Below are 8290 nucleotides of genomic sequence, written 5' to 3'. Positions count from 1 at the left end.
TGTCCAGAGCGGAAAACTCCATACTTCAGGAGGTGGACAATCTTGCCTTGTTCGAGCTGCTTTCGAAGCTTGTTAGACTGATCTCCCACCGGAAGCAGCCATTCTATGTGATGCACATCAGGTCACACACGGACCTGCCGGGGGTCATCGCCGAGGGGAACAGGAGGGCCGACGCCCTTGCTGCCCCGGTGGAGGTGATCCCTTTGCCTAACACCTTCGAGCAGGCCAAGCTCAGCCATCAACTCCATCACCAGAACGCGCCAGGTCTGGTCCGGGAGTTCCGCCTTTCCCGTGATCAGGCCAAGGCGATCGTGGCCTCATGCCCCACTTGTCACCGGAATTCGGTCCCCTCGATGGCCACGGGGGTTAACCCTCGGGGGCTGTCGAGTTGTGAGGTGTGGCAGACGGACGTCACACACTTCGCCCCCTTCGGGAGGCAGAAGTTTGTGCACGTCACGGTGGATACCTTTTCCGGAGCAGTGTACGCCTCTGCCCACACAGGGGAGAAATCGGCGGATGCCATCCGGCATCTGATACACGCTTTCTCCTTCATGGGCATCCCCAAGTCTCTCAAGACGGATAACGGCCCTGCGTACGTATCCAGGGAATTTAGCAACTTCCTGCAGCAGTGGGGAATAAGTCACAAAACTGGCATCCCTTATTCCCCAACTGGCCAAGCGATCGTGGAGAGGACCCATCAGAACATCAAACGGGTCCTCAGCCAGCAGAGCACCATCTTGAGAAATGAGCCCCCATCCATCAGGCTGTCCCGTGCCCTTTTTACAATCAACTTTTTGAACTGCTCCTTCGAGGCCATGAACCCGCCAGTGACGAGGCACTTTCGTGGGAGTGCACGGTTAGCACCCCACGAAAGGCCAAAGGTCCTCGTCAGGGACCCAGAAACCTTGAGGACATCGGGACCTCACAATTTAATCACCTGGGGACGCGGGTACGCCTGCGTCTCCACTGACACCGGACTTCGGTGGGTCCCTTCCCGGAGTGTGAGACCTTATGTCCCCAAGGTTTCAAAGGAGGGTTCTAGGCCGGCACAAGTCACAGTAGCCTCCTGGAGAAGGAGAAAGAAGTCCGGTAGGAGGGGCAAAGAGCAAGAGAGCGACCCAGCAGAAGGGGAGGTAGCCACTGCAGCTGTTACGTTACCCCCCTGGATGTTTCCCCCGGAGGAGGAGAAGGAAGACTCCTTCCCCTTTTCCGTTCCCCCTGATGACTGGGAACCAGAAAGTTTGGAGTGGCTTTTCAGTTAATATGGAATGTATGTTTTAAGTTCTCCCCCCAGGGAAGTCGCGGACCAGACCACTCGATCCATCATTAGAGGATGGCCCCCAAGCATCATCACCGCCGTCTGGATGGTGCTCCTAGCCAGCCTCGTGGGACCAGCGGTCACCTGGATGGTCCCACAGCCTAAAGCAAATGTGTGGCGGACCCTTGCTAGATCCCTGAAACAGGACCATATCTGTCTGTCCTCCGCCTCAGCAGGAGATCCCCTGTCATCATGCCTCGTGGGGATCCCGTCCACGGAGAGTGAGTTTCCCCCTCAGCTCGTGGAATTCAGAGCTAGATACAATCGTAAGCCCGTCCCAATGAATCATTGGAAGGAAATAAATCATAATTCCCACCTGATTAAGAATCCCCTGGCGCTCTGGAAGGAGTGGACCTCCCACCTTCCTGTCGTAACCCAGGAACCCCAGGAGCTGGATCTCCTGGGGTCCTCCCCTGCAACCTTCTGCATTCACCTCTCCTTCCAGCCGGCGGCCAACATCCGTAAACATTACCGTGAGATCAAGCAGGTGTCTGATAATTATTGGGCTAGTAAGTGGTGTTCTTCCCTGGTCCATGTAACCACCATTTCTAGCACCCAACCCCTTGCTCTTCCCCCCAAAACATTTTTAATCTGTGGAGATAGGGCTTACAGCGGCATCCCCTCTCTTGTGTACGGAGGCCTATGTACACTCGGGCGGTTAGGGCTGTTCACACCCAATAAAACCCAAATTATTCATTGGATAAAGAAAAATTCTACCTCGCACACACCAATCCAAAAGAGAGGCCTGGCAAACCTCCACCCCGATTGTGAATCTGAAATTCTGCATTGGTCCAGGGCAAAGGCTACGGCCGTGACTATTTTCCTGTCCTGGGTTTCAATTGCCAAAAACATGGGAGAATTGGCCGAATTGGAATGCTGGGTGGCGAAACAAGCGAATTTAACATCTAACGCGCTTTCGGACCTCCTTGCAGAAGAGAAAATAACGAGGCAGGCCACCCTACAAAATAGGGCGGCCATCGATTATCTCCTGCTGCTTCACCAGCACACCTGTGAAGAGTTCGAGGGGTTGTGCTGCTTTAACCTCTCGAACAAGGCGGAGGACATACATAAGACCATCGTAAAAATAAGAGATATGGTCGGGGACATAAAGAGGGAAACCGGAGGCTGGCTGGGAAACCTGTTAGACAAATGGGGGGTTCCCTCATCCTCGTGGTCTGGGTCCGTTGTCCAAACATGTTTAACTATTGTGTTTGTTTTAGTTATTGTCTCAATAGCCTTCGCAGTCATAAAGCGAATGTTGTTGAGGCTTGTGTCAGACAGCACCTCCCCTACTGTTAACCATCTCGAGGAAGGCCCATCCGTTGAAATCGAGATGCAAGAACTGGAAGAGGCCCTTCGGCAGCTGGACGAATTCAGGTCCATGCCCTTGGACGACGAGACTGTTGTCTAAAGAGACTGTCAGGAGTTCTCACTCCATCATTTAATTAAAAGAAAAGGGGGAGATGTTGGGGTTTGTCATTGTGTTGTGCCTGTTCTATGTATATTTGTGCATGTTTTATATACATTTCAGTTTAATGTACCCCAGTTTATGTCCTCCAAAATGGCTTCCCTGGGCCCTGTCCCTCAGACTCCATTTTGTTGTTTACCCTTTATGTTATATAACCCTCTGCCTACCCTCCCCGGAGACAGTCTCTGATTGGCCCGTCCTTCCCGCCACAGGCCCTGTCCATCACCCTCACCCCCCCATGCCAATCTCCCTGAGGCCTGAGCCTAGGGATTGGCTGGGCCCCTTCCCGCCTTTTCCCTGGTCTCTCCTGAATGGTTCACCCCTCAGCCTTGCCACTCCCTGGTTCCCCCTCATTGGAAGTCCTGCGCCATCCCCACACCCACAGATTGTTCTATATAAGCCGGTGCACTGAGTTGCTCGGGGCTCTCGTTGGAGTGCCCGGGCGAGAATAAACTTCTCCGTTCCCAACCTCCCCGAGAGTCCCTCTCTTTCTTCAACACCGGCTTCGTGGCTGCGGATCAGGTGGTTGGCCTAGGTGGAGGACCACAAGCGGTTGGTGTACTGCCACGTTGCGCACAGGGCTAGCCTAGCGGGCAAGCGCACGGCGGCAACCTGGACACTGCAACAAACATCATACAGTTCCTTGTGGCAAGCTATAGAATTCAGGGCAGAAATTTCAAGTGCTGCAGGTCCCCCGCAGTGATCTATAGCCAAAGTCTCTTTTACACATATTTTGATCTTCCAGAAGGCTTTCTTTGCTGCACGGAAAGATTCCTGCAAATATAAAGAACATCTAGTTAAACACAGGAGGCCTAGATTAATTTTTATCAGTTATCTGCAAAAATTAATTTAACCCACTATCATCATAATAAGGAGGAATATAATAAACTGCTGTAAAGGAGAAAGTTAACTCATTGGGAATGAATTCTTTGATTGACTGCAATTTATTTGCAGAAGGTACGATTGAAAATCTTTCCACCTAACTTTCTATATTTGCACAGGATTCCATCACACACCCATGATCAATGCAATCACATTCAAAGATATCATGAGTAACAGCATTTTATGTCCCACAGCCCTACATGTAAGACAGGAACACCTCATTTTTTGGGAAAAGAGGATGAATTGGAGCGTATAAACTGAATGACTGTTGAAAGAAAAAATCTTCAATAAGTTAAATGTGCTTGGGATCACACACATTAAGATATGCTGCCTCTGTAACACATGTGTTACCTCATTTTTATAGAAAAGAAGATTAAATACAGAAAAAATGAAAACAATTTTCTTCAAACTGAGTTCATGGTAAATGTGGGGTATCTAGGTGGTTTCAAGGGACCCAATTAAATTAAAACAGCACATAGCTACAAGCATAAGGAAAGCATGATATGGGAAGATTTTTAGCTTTGTAATGTTGTAGTATTTAATGCAGCATTCCCAAAAGAATTTTTCTAAGGCAATGTTGATCACTGCAGGCAGCATCTACTTTTCAGACCAAATTGGTCTTCTTTTAGCACCTGTATAATAAATCACTGACCCTGTTCCAATCTCGGAACACGTCAGGTAGGACACTATGTGAGGGATTTATTGAGCCGTGGTAGACATGCCTCATGCTTTCATGGTCAGCAAGTCTCGTTTTATTTCAATTGAGTTACATTTTTATACACTTCATAACTAGTTCATACATATTGCAAAAATATAGCTCCTTATTGGCTCTCAGCCAATGACGCACACGTTGCTAAGTACTAATCCTACTGTTAGTATTATCCTTATCTTTATGGCTTACTCTACATTCCTCAGGAAGCTTCTGCATTTTGTTAACTAAACCAGATCTGCCTCAATGACACTTTGACCTTTTAAACTTTTACTAGCCGCATAGTATATGTCCTTTGGAATGCAGCCATTCTTCAGTCAGGCTCTCTACATCTCCCCCGTTTTCTTTTACAGCAAGTAAGGCAACATTTTTTGATGTAAATGCTGACATTAACATGCGCTGCAAGCATTGCAAAATACAAGGCAAAAGTAACAATAACATAAACAGAATAACTATTCCTACAAGTATAAATTGAACCAAACCCTTAAGCCATCCAGTGTCGCTATGTCGGACACACAAAAGACACGCAGGCCACAGCAGGTCAAGCAGCTATGACTAAATTTTAATGTCTGACTCCATCCTTATATACATTTTGTACAGAAGGCCAAAGATTGGCCAAAAGGGTCACCACCTTATGAACATCATTGGTGGGCTTGACCATCAATCTCATTCCTCCTCCTAGAGAAGAAATATGTAAACACATAGATAAAGTTCTAATAATATAATATTGTTTATGTGAAGCAGCGTGAGAAAGCCGCTGCAAAGGCACAAAATTTCACTAGCAAGAAATTCAGGGCGACATCTCACCCTTTTACCATTAAAAAAGAAAAAACAAAAAAAAAGAAAATGAACAATGTTCAATTTCTGGTTGTGGAAGGGCCATCGGAGTGATCACTTGCGACCTCGACATCAGAGTCGTCACTCAGTGGTTCCTCCGCTTGTTGACCTTCATGTTGGTCACGGTCTCCTGGCTGTCTGTTGGCCAAATTCTGTCTCTGCGGTCTCAGGTCAGGACGAACACACTTTGCAGGTACCCAGCGAGCTCCAGTATCTGTGGAGACACAAGCATACCCTCGCCCCGAAGCGATAAGGTCATAGGGACCTTCCCATTGCTTGGTGACTAGATTTCGCACCCGGACCTTCGCTCGGGGCTGATGCGTCTCGTCCGAAGCCTGCAATGAAAGGTGGTGATTCAGGAAAACAGGGTTACTTGAGTTCTGCGGCACCGTAAGGTGATTAATTGTATACAAAGCCTTTTGCAACCGACTGTGTGGGGTTTCACCCTGCATTCCCCGCTTTTGCTTCTGGAGAACACGCTTGAGTGTACCATGAGCGCGTTCTACAATTGCCTGGCCGGTGGGGGAATGAGGGATACCCAACTTATGTGAAACACCCCACAACTGCAGGAACTGCCGCACCCTCTGTGAGGTGTAAGCAGGACCATTGTCGGTTTTGACAGCAGAAGGTATGCCTAAAACAGCAAAGGCCTGCCTCCAGTGGGCAATGACATCACGGGCCTTTTCTCCTGCATGAGCTGAAGCCCACATAGCAGATGAGAATGTGTCCACCGTGACATGCACATACTTGAGCCGGCCGAACTCGGCAACCTGGGTAACATCTGTCTGCCAAAGTTCCAAGGCCTTAAGGCCCCTGGGGTTTACCCCTGCTGGCAAAGGTGCAGCGACCGCGTGACAGTCATCACAGGACTCGACGATGTCACGGGCCTCAGTTGGTGTCAACTGAAACTGCTTCTGCAGCGTATGCGCGTTCTGGTGGAAGAACCCATGTGATGCCTTGGCCTGCGCGAGTGTATCAGGCTGAGGTGCTACCCACGCTAGGTTAGCCAACTTGTCAGCCCTCGCGTTACCTTCCGCTACGAATCCAGGCAGATTCGTGTGGCTTCGAACGTGCAGAACATAGTAGGGATGAACCCTGTCCTGAAGTGCACACCACAGGGTCTCCAGTAAATGAAACAAGGCAGGATTACTGACCTCTCTCAATACCGAATGACCCAACCGCTGAGCAATGTCGGCCACATAAGCGGAATCCGTGACCAAATTGAAGGGTTGCTGGGAAAATTTCTGAAAAGCCATGACGGCAGCCCTTAACTCAACCAACTGGGCTGACCCGCCCTCATGGCCTTCCAGGACCTTCCACTCAGATCCATCCTTCCAAGTGACAATGGCCTTCCCTGTTTTTCCCGATCCGTCAGTGAAGACGGTGGGTCCTTGCACTGGTTCCTGGCTATGTTTGGGCCTCAATGAAATTTGTGTGGATTTGGCCACCTGCAGTAGCTTGTGGCTGGGCAGATGATAAGTGATCTGCCCTGTGAAATTCTCCAGAGCACTTTGCAGCGACACACTGTTTGCAAAGCTCCAGTCGAAATCTTCCCGTGGTACCGGGAGCACAATCTGTGCAGGATCCACACCCATCAATTGAAAACACCGTTGTCGGCATTTGGTTATCAAACGAGCAATAAGCTCGAACAATGCCGTTGCCGTCTTCTGCAGCTGATGGGGCAAGAAAACCCATTCCAGGACATGCAAGGGGTCAGACCACTTGTCACTCCATTGGCCAATTATGGCTGTGGGATGTAGATCTGGAGTGGTGATGAACACAGTGACATCAATGGAGGGATCAATGCGATGAACCTGTCGAGCCGAAACAGCTCGCTGAACCTCCTCCAGCACCTGACGTGCCTCTGGGGTCAGTGTCCGAGGTGATTTCAGATCAGTGTCCCCCTTCAACAGATCAAACAGAGGAGACAACTGTCCTGTGGTCAGTCCTAAATACGGACGCAACCAGGTGATGACACCCACCAATTTCTGGGCATCATTCAATGTGCGCACTGAATTTTCAAATTGCACCTCTTGACGCTGGATCGTACGCTCCAGTATCTTGACACCCAGCTACTTCCAGGGAGGTTGCTTCTGAACCTTTTCTGGAGCCACCTGCAGCCCATTAGAATGCAAAGCATGGATCAGCTGAGGTTGAATCCTCTGCAACTCATCCTGGCTGGATGCAGCCACCAGGATATCATCCATGTAGTGAAAGATTTTTGCATTAGGAAACTGCCTGTCAACTCCAGACAAGGCTCGGGCCACATACCATTGGCACAGGCTTGGGGAATTTCGCGTGCCTTGCGGCAAAACTCTCCATTGATATCGTTTTGCAGGCTCAGCATTATTAATTGCTGGCACTGAAAAGGCAAATTTCGGTCTGTCATCAGGATGCAAAGGAATTGTGAAAAAACAATCCTTCAGATCCACAACAAGGACCGGCCATTCTGCTGGAAGCATGGTGGGCGATGGCATACCAGCCTGCAGCGTCCCCATGCTTTCCATCACTGCATTCACCTTTCGGAGGTCTTGCAACAGCCTCCATTTCCCAGACTTCTTTTTGATGCAGAACACAGGGGTGTTCCAGGGACTGGTAGAAGGCTCCAAGTGACCCTGGTCCAACTGGTCCTGCACCAATTCACGAAGGGCGACCAATTTATCTTGGGGAAGGGGCCACTGAGGATCCCAAATGGGTTTGTCCATCAGCCACCGTATAGGAGGCGTCGGACACACTGCGCCCTTCGACACAGTGGCCCCAATTAAAAATCCGTCCCCATGCGCACCCCCCACGCGGCCAGAGCATCCCTCCCCCATAAATTGGCAGGGGTGTCGGTGACATGGGGCCGGACAACAGCTGCCTGACCCTCTGGATTCGTGATTGTCACCGGCTTCTGGCTCACGTAGCAATGCTTCGTCCCTCCCAGTCCTGCAACAGGCGTCCGCACTGGGTCCAAAGGCCAATCCGGGGGCCATGCAGCAATGGACACAATCGTGATGTCTGCGCCCGTGTCAAGGGTTCCGCGGAGATGAATTTCTGATGGTGTTGCACCGGGAAGGGACAGGGTGCATGTCTT

Source organism: Zosterops lateralis (assembly GCF_965231275.1).
Source record: "Zosterops lateralis genome assembly, contig: HAP1_HAP1_SCAFFOLD_51, whole genome shotgun sequence".
Lineage (NCBI taxonomy): Eukaryota > Metazoa > Chordata > Aves > Passeriformes > Zosteropidae > Zosterops > Zosterops lateralis.
This window is presented reverse-complemented; position numbering follows the sequence as displayed.